We start from the raw sequence: 12679 nt of genomic DNA on the forward strand, positions 1-12679 counted from the left end.
ACACACACACAACAAGAGGTGGCAATGTATTAATTAATTGCATTTAATAAATGAGCTCATTATCACACATGACTGTACAAATGCATTGTCCAACAGGTGTTGAAATAATGGGATTAAAAGGGGAGATCCCATCAGAAAGACAAAAACAATAGCAAACACAAATAGCACTTTTGGAATCTGATTTTAGTCAACACATAAGGGAAGGGTGCACCGGTCCTGGAAATACTGCAATACCAGGTCAATGCGTGGAGTGGACAGAGCAAGCTCTATTTCCATCTCCCTGTTCGAAAAATCCATTTAATATATGGTCCCCAGATAGGGGACGTATCAGATATTAAACTGATAAGAACAGATACTACACTTGATCTTAGCCAAAAGGCCGAGAAGCGATAACCCGAATGGGCCGGCCGTTGACCGAGCCTGCCTAATACTGCTGTTCACCCCTTGCAGCGATTGATTCAGCCTACTCCTAGGCAATTCCATGGGGCCCTGCAGGCTCACACACATTTACAGCTACTAAGCGGGAGGGAGGTGAATAAAGGCCGGAGAGGAAGCCAGACAGGATTTGCTTCTTTTGCTTGCACCACAATGCAGTGCTGAAAGAGGAGGAGGAATCTACATAAAAACGCCTTCCTGGCAACGCCCAAATGCCCTCCTGCCATGCAGATAAACACTGGCAGCGGCAGCAAGTGCATGCCCACAGCCACCCCTTGTTCCTTCACACCTTGTATCAGCTTTAATCCAATCCAGTCCGGTGCTGCCTGCTGAGCAGCACTGACCAACACTGCCTGGGCCCAGGCTTTTATCTCTGAGGCAGGCCCCATTATGATGTCAGAAAGCTGGCTCTGGAATCCTGAGGGCTCCACTATGACACGTGCAAAGTTCCGTCTGAACTTTATATAAGACGGTGCGGCTCAGTCAGTCACTCAGTGTTGCCTGAGAGGGCAACACTGCAACAGCCGGCCGCCAGGCTGTCTTTTTTTTGCACAGCTACTTGCCTCCAGGAGGCCACAAGAGGGAGACAAGGGACTGCAAAATGGAAAATAGGCATCCACCAACTTTACAGACAACTTCTCTTTGCTCCTACAACCTCCATCCTTGCACAGTTTGTTATTCTTCCAGGTAACATAGTAACAAATCCAAATTGCTGCTCTCTTTGTAGGCAAGCAAGGGTTTGTTGCAACTGCAATTCTTACTTCTTCTTGAAATGTAGGGACGACAGTACATTCCATCACATCCATCTAGTGTACACAGGTAGGTCCATTGTGGCGGGTAGGCGGCTGGCTGCTTTAATGGCTGTTTGCTGTTCCCCTACTCCACTCCACTCCACTATTTGACTGTGGTGCTGCATCAATCAGTGGCTGGCTCAGGTGCAGCTCTTTAACTTACCTAAAAGGGAGGGCGGAGAGAAGACAAGGAAGGTGAATGAGCTGTTCCAATGTGAAATGCCGGAAACACAGAAACACAGAAGACACACACACACACACACACACACACACACACACACACACACACACACAACAAGAGGTGGCAATGTATTAATTAATTGCATTTAATAAATGAGCTCATTATCACACATGACTGTACAAATGCATTGTCCAACAGGTGTTGAAATAATGGGATTAAAAGGGGAGATCCCATCAGAAAGACAAAAACAATAGCAAACACAAATAGCACTTTTGGAATCTGATTTTAGTCAACACATAAGGGAAGGGTGCACCGGTCCTGGAAATACTGCAATACCAGGTCAATGCGTGGAGTGGACAGAGCAAGCTCTATTTCCATCTCCCTGTTCGAAAAATCCATTTAATATATGGTCCCCAGATAGGGGACGTATCAGATATTAAACTGATAAGAACAGATACTACACTTGATCTTAGCCAAAAGGCCGAGAAGCGATAACCCGAATGGGCCGGCCGTTGACCGAGCCTGCCTAATACTGCTGTTCACCCCTTGCAGCGATTGATTCAGCCTACTCCTAGGCAATTCCATGGGGCCCTGCAGGCTCACACACATTTACAGCTACTAAGCGGGAGGGAGGTGAATAAAGGCCGGAGAGGAAGCCAGACAGGATTTGCTTCTTTTGCTTGCACCACAATGCAGTGCTGAAAGAGGAGGAGGAATCTACATAAAAACGCCTTCCTGGCAACGCCCAAATGCCCTCCTGCCATGCAGATAAACACTGGCAGCGGCAGCAAGTGCATGCCCACAGCCACCCCTTGTTCCTTCACACCTTGTATCAGCTTTAATCCAATCCAGTCCGGTGCTGCCTGCTGAGCAGCACTGACCAACACTGCCTGGGCCCAGGCTTTTATCTCTGAGGCAGGCCCCATTATGATGTCAGAAAGCTGGCTCTGGAATCCTGAGGGCTCCACTATGACACGTGCAAAGTTCCGTCTGAACTTTATATAAGACGGTGCGGCTCAGTCAGTCACTCAGTGTTGCCTGAGAGGGCAACACTGCAACAGCCGGCCGCCAGGCTGTCTTTTTTTTGCACAGCTACTTGCCTCCAGGAGGCCACAAGAGGGAGACAAGGGACTGCAAAATGGAAAATAGGCATCCACCAACTTTACAGACAACTTCTCTTTGCTCCTACAACCTCCATCCTTGCACAGTTTGTTATTCTTCCAGGTAACATAGTAACAAATCCAAATTGCTGCTCTCTTTGTAGGCAAGCAAGGGTTTGTTGCAACTGCAATTCTTACTTCTTCTTGAAATGTAGGGACGACAGTACATTCCATCACATCCATCTAGTGTACACAGGTAGGTCCATTGTGGCGGGTAGGCGGCTGGCTGCTTTAATGGCTGTTTGCTGTTCCCCTACTCCACTCCACTCCACTATTTGACTGTGGTGCTGCATCAATCAGTGGCTGGCTCAGGTGCAGCTCTTTAACTTACCTAAAAGGGAGGGCGGAGAGAAGACAAGGAAGGTGAATGAGCTGTTCCAATGTGAAATGCCGGAAACACAGAAACACAGAAGACACACACACACACACACACACACACACACACACACACACACACAACAAGAGGTGGCAATGTATTAATTAATTGCATTTAATAAATGAGCTCATTATCACACATGACTGTACAAATGCATTGTCCAACAGGTGTTGAAATAATGGGATTAAAAGGGGAGATCCCATCAGAAAGACAAAAACAATAGCAAACACAAATAGCACTTTTGGAATCTGATTTTAGTCAACACATAAGGGAAGGGTGCACCGGTCCTGGAAATACTGCAATACCAGGTCAATGCGTGGAGTGGACAGAGCAAGCTCTATTTCCATCTCCCTGTTCGAAAAATCCATTTAATATATGGTCCCCAGATAGGGGACGTATCAGATATTAAACTGATAAGAACAGATACTACACTTGATCTTAGCCAAAAGGCCGAGAAGCGATAACCCGAATGGGCCGGCCGTTGACCGAGCCTGCCTAATACTGCTGTTCACCCCTTGCAGCGATTGATTCAGCCTACTCCTAGGCAATTCCATGGGGCCCTGCAGGCTCACACACATTTACAGCTACTAAGCGGGAGGGAGGTGAATAAAGGCCGGAGAGGAAGCCAGACAGGATTTGCTTCTTTTGCTTGCACCACAATGCAGTGCTGAAAGAGGAGGAGGAATCTACATAAAAACGCCTTCCTGGCAACGCCCAAATGCCCTCCTGCCATGCAGATAAACACTGGCAGCGGCAGCAAGTGCATGCCCACAGCCACCCCTTGTTCCTTCACACCTTGTATCAGCTTTAATCCAATCCAGTCCGGTGCTGCCTGCTGAGCAGCACTGACCAACACTGCCTGGGCCCAGGCTTTTATCTCTGAGGCAGGCCCCATTATGATGTCAGAAAGCTGGCTCTGGAATCCTGAGGGCTCCACTATGACACGTGCAAAGTTCCGTCTGAACTTTATATAAGACGGTGCGGCTCAGTCAGTCACTCAGTGTTGCCTGAGAGGGCAACACTGCAACAGCCGGCCGCCAGGCTGTCTTTTTTTTGCACAGCTACTTGCCTCCAGGAGGCCACAAGAGGGAGACAAGGGACTGCAAAATGGAAAATAGGCATCCACCAACTTTACAGACAACTTCTCTTTGCTCCTACAACCTCCATCCTTGCACAGTTTGTTATTCTTCCAGGTAACATAGTAACAAATCCAAATTGCTGCTCTCTTTGTAGGCAAGCAAGGGTTTGTTGCAACTGCAATTCTTACTTCTTCTTGAAATGTAGGGACGACAGTACATTCCATCACATCCATCTAGTGTACACAGGTAGGTCCATTGTGGCGGGTAGGCGGCTGGCTGCTTTAATGGCTGTTTGCTGTTCCCCTACTCCACTCCACTCCACTATTTGACTGTGGTGCTGCATCAATCAGTGGCTGGCTCAGGTGCAGCTCTTTAACTTACCTAAAAGGGAGGGCGGAGAGAAGACAAGGAAGGTGAATGAGCTGTTCCAATGTGAAATGCCGGAAACACAGAAACACAGAAGACACACACACACACACACACACACACACACACACACACACACACACAACAAGAGGTGGCAATGTATTAATTAATTGCATTTAATAAATGAGCTCATTATCACACATGACTGTACAAATGCATTGTCCAACAGGTGTTGAAATAATGGGATTAAAAGGGGAGATCCCATCAGAAAGACAAAAACAATAGCAAACACAAATAGCACTTTTGGAATCTGATTTTAGTCAACACATAAGGGAAGGGTGCACCGGTCCTGGAAATACTGCAATACCAGGTCAATGCGTGGAGTGGACAGAGCAAGCTCTATTTCCATCTCCCTGTTCGAAAAATCCATTTAATATATGGTCCCCAGATAGGGGACGTATCAGATATTAAACTGATAAGAACAGATTTTTTTTTTTTATTGAAAAATGCTTTATTGACAATCAATCGTCATCATACAAACATTACTGCGACGCAGCGCAAGCCATGAAGCAGCAAATAATAAATAATAACAGTCGTCAAACATAACATGACAGTATAATACACAGTACAGGCTAGCCTATGCTATACATTACACCACATGCTACACTAACATTCTTGCATTCACTAAAGCCAAACAACAAAGCATTACAGACAAGTGATGGGATAGGGGAGTGGGTAGGAGGGGATAGGGAAGGGGGGAAATCACAGGCCCGAAGCTTTATTGAAAGACAACACACAAGAAGGGAGAGTGGGGGGAAGGGGAGTATCAGTCCTCTTCCTCATCGACGTCCGGGCTGTCCCAGGTGGAATAGTCTCTGAGCAGGCTGTGGATCAGCCTGCGGCAGTCCTGGACGGACACACTCTCTCTCCGCAAAATCAGACGGTTCCTGGCAAACCATATAGCGTCCTTAAAGCAGTTCATAAGGCGCCAGGCTTCCTGGATTGCTCCATCCGTGGTATTCCCAGGAAATAGTCCATAAAGTACCGAGCGGTACGACAGTCTGTTCCTGGGTACTGAGTCCTTGAGTTCATGTTCCAAGGCTTTCAACAGACCCTGTGCAAAGGGGCACTGCCAGAAAATGTGCAAAGATGTTTCCTCCGTGAAGGGGCACCTGGGGCAGTACCGGGTCTTGCACAGGTTGCGGGCATGCATGAATGACCTAAGAGGCAGTCCTCCCTGGATGGCCATCCATGAAATGTCCTTGTGCCCGTTGGTCAACCTGCCAGATGACACGTTAGTCCAAACAGTCTCCAACGTGTCGGCATGAAGCCCTGGAACAGACTCCAGTGAGTCCTTTGCTCTGATGTGCTTGTGGATCGTCTTAGGTTTCCACAAGTCGGGCTTAAGACCCTCCAGTTGATGCTCCCTCACGAACCGGACGACATCTCCGTAGAACCAGGGAGCGTGCCAGTTGTAAGGGAAGGAGCTGTCCCACTTGTCCCAGCCAAAACCTCGCCAGAGGGGAAGGAGGAAGTAGCGGGACATGGCCTTGCCCGCAGAGCCGTTTGCTGTCCTCAGAGTCCTACGAACACAGTCACATACAAAAGCGATCCGCAGCAGAGTGGGAATGTCGGGTATACCCTTCCCACCTTTGCGGGGCTCCTTGTACATAACAGTCCGCTTTACTCTGTCCATTTTCGAGCCCCAGATGAAGCGAAACACAGTCCTGGTAATGGCCCTCGAGACGGTGGCAAGAGGGGGCCATGCCTGTGCAGTGTATTGTAGCACAGGCAAGACTTCGTTACGCAGGACCATTGCTTTGCCCTCAATAGTGAGTTGTCTGAGGCTCCACAGTCCGATCCTTTGGTTGACTTTGGCCAAGCGTTCTTCCCACGACTTTAGGGCTGCACCTTCCTTACCGAACCAGACTCCCAGAATTTTGATGAAGTCCGGCTTGATAGTAAACGGGAAGGAGGCAGGAGAAGGCAGGTACCACTTTCCGAAGAGCATGGCTTCCGACTTCCCGCAGTTGACTTTTGCCCCTGAAGCGCGTCCGAACTCCTCACAGGTCTGGACGAGTGCAGTCACCGAACTCTGGTCAGCGCAGAAGACGGTCACGTCGTCCATGTACAGCGAGCATTTGACCTCGAAGTGTCCTGGACCTGGTGCGGTGATCCCTCTGATCTCTCCATTCTGCCGGATAGCCTCTGCGAAGAGCTCTATAACACAAACAAAAAGGAGAGGTGAAAGAGGACAGCCTTGTCTAACCCCCGACGATACAGGAAAGGGGTCAGTCTTCCAGCCGTTCACCAGCACCGAGCTGTAAATGTCGCAATACATCAGGTTAACATACAAACAGAACAACCTGCCAAGCCGCAGCCTACGCAGAGCCTTACCCATGAATTCGTGAGAGACCCGGTCAAAAGCCTTCTCCTGATCCAGACTGACCAGGGCCGCGTGTGTACGGCGGCTTTGCATGTAATGCACCGTGTCCCTCACCAGGGCAAGACTGTCGGCCACCCTACGGCCAGGAATGCCGCAGGTTTGGTCCGATCCGATGATCTGTCCGATGACAACCTTCAGTCTGTTGGCCAATACTTTGGCGAGGATCTTGTAGTCCACGTTCAGGAGAGAGATGGGACGCCAGTTTTTCAGGTCACATCTCTCCCCCTTCCGCTTATACAAGATCGTGATCATGCCTTCTCTCAAGGACGGTGGCATTCTACCCTCCACCACCATCTCCTCATAGAGCTCCAGCAGGTCCGGACTGATCAAGTCCCCCAGCGCTACATAGAGCTCTGCTGGGAGACCATCACTGCCCGGGGTCCTGCCGGGTCTGAAGGATTTAGCGGCAGAGAGCAGTTCCTCCACCGTCAGGGGTACATCCATAGCCTCCGTACCTGCAGGATCAAGATGATTAGTGATACCTGACAGGAATTTATCGGCGGCTTCGGGGTCAGTGGTTTTCCGGGAGTAGAGGCTTCGGTAGTAGTCTGTGACGACTCCCATCACCTCCTTCTTCCCAGAATGCATGTTTCCGGTCTCATCTCGAAGTTCCTTCAGGGGCGTGTGGCCGGCATGGAGTTTCCTGAAAAAGAACGAGTTACATTTCTCACCCTTCTCCAGGTTCTCCACCTTGGAACGAAAGACAATTCGCTTGGATTCCTCCTCAAAGTGCCTTTTCAGGCCCTTTTTGGCTTCCTCCAGCTCCTTCCTGACGTCCCAGCCGCATTGAAGGAGGTCTTGCAGGGATCGCAGCTGACGCTGCATCTCTCTGAAGTCTCTCTTCCTCTCACACGCCTGTTGACGACTTTTTGCCTGAAAGAAACAACGAAATTCAACTTTAACATATTCCCACCAGTCACAGGTTTTGTCAAAGAAAACTTTATCATTCCTCCAAACAATATAGGCGTCTCTAAGTTCCGCCAGTACCTCCTCTCTTTCCAGCAGGGCACAATTCAGCTTCCAGGAGCCAGGGCCGGGAGGAAAACCGTGGCCGATGGCACCCTGGAAGAGAATGGCCCTGTGGTCAGAGAAGAAGCAGGGGACCATGGAGTGCCCATGCTGCTTGACTGCCCGGGAGGTGAACACAAAGTCAATCCGAGAACGAAGTGAGCCATCGGGTCGGCTCCATGAATAGTTCACAGAGCCAATCCCCATGGAGCCCACAACGTCCTGCAAGGATGCTTCGGTTACCATCTCGATAAGCAGTTTGGAACTGACATCCAGTTTGATTGAAGTGCCGGAACTTCGTCCATCCTCTTCGATGGGGCAGTTGAAGTCCCCGGCCATCACCACTGCCCTAGTGGTGGCGAGCTGGGTCCGCAGGGTCTGGAATAGTTCCAGGCGCTCAGCCTTCATAGGGGGTGCGTACACGTTGATGAGCCTAATCGGCTCTCCTGCCCAGGAACCGTCTACGACCAACAAGCGGCCGCAGGCGAGCTCCTGGACAGAGTCAACAGTAAATACGCTTCCCCTAATCAGGATGGCAACCCCTGCAGACTTACAGTCGCCCCCACCAGACCAGTAGGACGGGCCATGGGTCCACTGCCTGGCCAGATGATGGTATGACCTGGAAGAGGGGAGAGTACATTCCTGCAGCATAAATACATCACTCGACTGCTTGGAAAGAAAAGTTAGCACCATCTGACATCTAGTCCTATCTCTAACACTCCTCACATTGAGGCTAAAGATGTTAAGTTTAGCAGCCATGGGGGAGAATAAAGAAGGTTAGTGCAAACGATACACCTTAGTTACCAGTCCGGTCGGGCGGATCCTCCTCTCCTGGCGGGTCCGAAAGATCCAGCAGGCCCTCTGACAAAAATTGTTCCAGGATTGTAGCCACCTGGATGTCTGTTGTGAAGTCGATGACCTCAGGTTCAGACACGAGTTCCTCCACCATCTGCTCCATTTCCTCCTGCTGCGCAAGGGAATCTTCGCAGATTTCCACGACTTGTCGCTTTGAGGACTCAGCAGCTGGGCTGTCCCTCACCTTTCTCTTCCTCTGGATGGCACCTGAGGAGACAAGAGGGGGAAAATCCTCCAGGGAGAGGACTCCAGCAGCTGGAGGGGAAGATGTTAGTGCTGCTGGAGCTGGGGAGAAGGGAGGCTGGGTTGGGAGAGGTGCAGGTGACAGGACCACTGAGATGGGTGGGTAGGAGAAGGTGAGAGCCTCAGTGGGGGTGACAGGGGTTGGGGACGGGGGGGTGGGGAGGGCCGGGCGAGGGAGGGTGGGAAGGGTAGGGCGAGGGAGGGCCGGGAGACGGGGGGGAGGGACTGTCGTCTTCTTACCATCCTTCTTATTCCCGGTCTTCTGCGCCGCTGGAGCTCTGGCTGGGGCGGGGTTCCCTCTGGCCGGAGCTTTCGCCGCTACAGTTGCCCAGGATCGATCCCTCTTCGGGCAGTCCTTGTAGGAGTGGGCTGCTTGTCCGCAGAGGTTGCACATTGTCCGTTTCGGGCAGTCTTTGGTCTCGTGTCCTGTTACCCGGCAGTTCTTGCAGGCGTCCTCCTTGCAGTCCTTCACCGAATGACCCTTCTTGCTGCATCTCCTGCAGATCTGCGGCATGTCCGGGTAGTAGATGAGGCCGTAGGAGTTGCCCAGCGAGAATGACTGGGGCAGGTGTTGGAGGCCGTCTTCCGCGCTGGAATCCTTGTTCAGTCGGACGATTACCGACCACTTGCCAGTCCAGAAGCCGAGTCCGTTCAGGATGTGGGTGGGTTCCCTCACCACTGTGCAGAACCGCTTCAGGAGCGTGGTGATGTCTTTGCCGGGGGTGTGTGGGTTCCGCATTGAGACCGTCACCCGCCTTTCCTCTCTTTGGACAGGGCAGTTGCCCACAAAGCGAGAGAAAGGGGATTCAGGCCTCGCCGCTTTCACCATCTCCCAGTACCTTCTGCAGATGTTGATCGAAGCGAAGGTCACGAAGAACATCCCGGTCATGAAGGCCTGGATGCTGATGGTCTCCGGCTTAGCGAAGCCCTGGTCCAGGAGCATCTTCTGGCAGAACACTTCTTCCGTCATGTCCGGCACTCTCCCGTCCACCTCCTTCAGCTTCAGGGCCACCGTCTGCTTCATCCAGGGCTCCAGGGTTGGAGCAGCCTGGTTCGGCTTCCTGGTGGCCTGTTGGCTTGAGGAGGCTTCAGGAGGAGATGTCCTGGCCTGGGCCGGCTCACCTGGTCCATCAGCCTTCTTCTTCTGGGTGGCAGGGTTGCTGGTTGAGGCCATGGCTTCTTCCAGCTGTTCCTGTCGCTTGGGGAGGATCTTCGATAGCTCTTTCCCGAAGGGGGCGGAGCTATGCAAATCTTCTCCTTGCTGGCCGAGGTTCTTCCACGAAATTTCTTCCGCAGCGGTTCCTCGTCGAGCTTCTTCTGCGGCCGAGCTTCTTCAAAGATCCCCTTCAGCAGCGGCTCTTCTCCGAAGGTCTCTGTCGCAGTTCTCCTTCTTCTTCCCGGCAGCGATCTCCCGGAGCTTCTTCCCCGATGGCGGCTTCTCCCTTCTGGATCGTCGTCTTCGCTGGTTCTTCTCCGCAGTTCGTCGCCGGCTTCGTCTGGAACGCTCTTGGATCGCTCAGCTAGTGTTTATAGCCCCCAGTGGTTCTCCGAGCTATCTATCCTTACAAGGACTGATAAGAACAGATACTACACTTGATCTTAGCCAAAAGGCCGAGAAGCGATAACCCGAATGGGCCGGCCGTTGACCGAGCCTGCCTAATACTGCTGTTCACCCCTTGCAGCGATTGATTCAGCCTACTCCTAGGCAATTCCATGGGGCCCTGCAGGCTCACACACATTTACAGCTACTAAGCGGGAGGGAGGTGAATAAAGGCCGGAGAGGAAGCCAGACAGGATTTGCTTCTTTTGCTTGCACCACAATGCAGTGCTGAAAGAGGAGGAGGAATCTACATAAAAACGCCTTCCTGGCAACGCCCAAATGCCCTCCTGCCATGCAGATAAACACTGGCAGCGGCAGCAAGTGCATGCCCACAGCCACCCCTTGTTCCTTCACACCTTGTATCAGCTTTAATCCAATCCAGTCCGGTGCTGCCTGCTGAGCAGCACTGACCAACACTGCCTGGGCCCAGGCTTTTATCTCTGAGGCAGGCCCCATTATGATGTCAGAAAGCTGGCTCTGGAATCCTGAGGGCTCCACTATGACACGTGCAAAGTTCCGTCTGAACTTTATATAAGACGGTGCGGCTCAGTCAGTCACTCAGTGTTGCCTGAGAGGGCAACACTGCAACAGCCGGCCGCCAGGCTGTCTTTTTTTTGCACAGCTACTTGCCTCCAGGAGGCCACAAGAGGGAGACAAGGGACTGCAAAATGGAAAATAGGCATCCACCAACTTTACAGACAACTTCTCTTTGCTCCTACAACCTCCATCCTTGCACAGTTTGTTATTCTTCCAGGTAACATAGTAACAAATCCAAATTGCTGCTCTCTTTGTAGGCAAGCAAGGGTTTGTTGCAACTGCAATTCTTACTTCTTCTTGAAATGTAGGGACGACAGTACATTCCATCACATCCATCTAGTGTACACAGGTAGGTCCATTGTGGCGGGTAGGCGGCTGGCTGCTTTAATGGCTGTTTGCTGTTCCCCTACTCCACTCCACTCCACTATTTGACTGTGGTGCTGCATCAATCAGTGGCTGGCTCAGGTGCAGCTCTTTAACTTACCTAAAAGGGAGGGCGGAGAGAAGACAAGGAAGGTGAATGAGCTGTTCCAATGTGAAATGCCGGAAACACAGAAACACAGAAGACACACACACACACACACACACACACACACACACACACACACACACAACAAGAGGTGGCAATGTATTAATTAATTGCATTTAATAAATGAGCTCATTATCACACATGACTGTACAAATGCATTGTCCAACAGGTGTTGAAATAATGGGATTAAAAGGGGAGATCCCATCAGAAAGACAAAAACAATAGCAAACACAAATAGCACTTTTGGAATCTGATTTTAGTCAACACATAAGGGAAGGGTGCACCGGTCCTGGAAATACTGCAATACCAGGTCAATGCGTGGAGTGGACAGAGCAAGCTCTATTTCCATCTCCCTGTTCGAAAAATCCATTTAATATATGGTCCCCAGATAGGGGACGTATCAGATATTAAACTGATAAGAACAGATACTACACTTGATCTTAGCCAAAAGGCCGAGAAGCGATAACCCGAATGGGCCGGCCGTTGACCGAGCCTGCCTAATACTGCTGTTCACCCCTTGCAGCGATTGATTCAGCCTACTCCTAGGCAATTCCATGGGGCCCTGCAGGCTCACACACATTTACAGCTACTAAGCGGGAGGGAGGTGAATAAAGGCCGGAGAGGAAGCCAGACAGGATTTGCTTCTTTTGCTTGCACCACAATGCAGTGCTGAAAGAGGAGGAGGAATCTACATAAAAACGCCTTCCTGGCAACGCCCAAATGCCCTCCTGCCATGCAGATAAACACTGGCAGCGGCAGCAAGTGCATGCCCACAGCCACCCCTTGTTCCTTCACACCTTGTATCAGCTTTAATCCAATCCAGTCCGGTGCTGCCTGCTGAGCAGCACTGACCAACACTGCCTGGGCCCAGGCTTTTATCTCTGAGGCAGGCCCCATTATGATGTCAGAAAGCTGGCTCTGGAATCCTGAGGGCTCCACTATGACACGTGCAAAGTTCCGTCTGAACTTTATATAAGACGGTGCGGCTCAGTCAGTCACTCAGTGTTGCCTGAGAGGGCAACACTGCAACAGCCGGCCGCCAGGCTGTCTTTTTTTTGCACAGCTACTTGCCT

At 51.0% G+C, this 12679-nt stretch overlaps 4 non-coding genes and 2 pseudogenes across 4 annotated transcripts; all 6 read right to left on the reverse strand.

Moving 5' to 3' along the window:
• Positions 1-200: 200 nt before the first annotated feature.
• Positions 201-391, reverse strand: LOC142653562 (U2 spliceosomal RNA). Its single transcript, XR_012848490.1, has one exon. It is a non-coding gene; the product is annotated as a U2 spliceosomal RNA (small nuclear RNA).
• A 1318-nt stretch (positions 392-1709) lies between these two features.
• On the reverse strand, positions 1710-1900 carry LOC142653563 (U2 spliceosomal RNA). Its single transcript, XR_012848491.1, has one exon. It is a non-coding gene; the product is annotated as a U2 spliceosomal RNA (small nuclear RNA).
• Positions 1901-3214: 1314 nt separating this feature from the next.
• On the reverse strand, positions 3215-3405 carry LOC142653565 (U2 spliceosomal RNA). Its single transcript, XR_012848493.1, has one exon. It is a non-coding gene; the product is annotated as a U2 spliceosomal RNA (small nuclear RNA).
• A 1316-nt stretch (positions 3406-4721) lies between these two features.
• LOC142653917 (U2 spliceosomal RNA) lies at positions 4722-4901 on the reverse strand (annotated as a pseudogene).
• A 5560-nt stretch (positions 4902-10461) lies between these two features.
• LOC142654487 (U2 spliceosomal RNA) lies at positions 10462-10563 on the reverse strand (annotated as a pseudogene).
• Positions 10564-11879: 1316 nt separating this feature from the next.
• LOC142653566 (U2 spliceosomal RNA) lies at positions 11880-12070 on the reverse strand. Its single transcript, XR_012848494.1, has one exon. It is a non-coding gene; the product is annotated as a U2 spliceosomal RNA (small nuclear RNA).
• Positions 12071-12679: the final 609 nt, after the last annotated feature.

The sequence above is a fragment of the Rhinoderma darwinii genome, chromosome 5 (assembly GCF_050947455.1).
Source record: "Rhinoderma darwinii isolate aRhiDar2 chromosome 5, aRhiDar2.hap1, whole genome shotgun sequence".
In the NCBI taxonomy this organism is placed as follows: domain Eukaryota; kingdom Metazoa; phylum Chordata; class Amphibia; order Anura; family Rhinodermatidae; genus Rhinoderma; species Rhinoderma darwinii.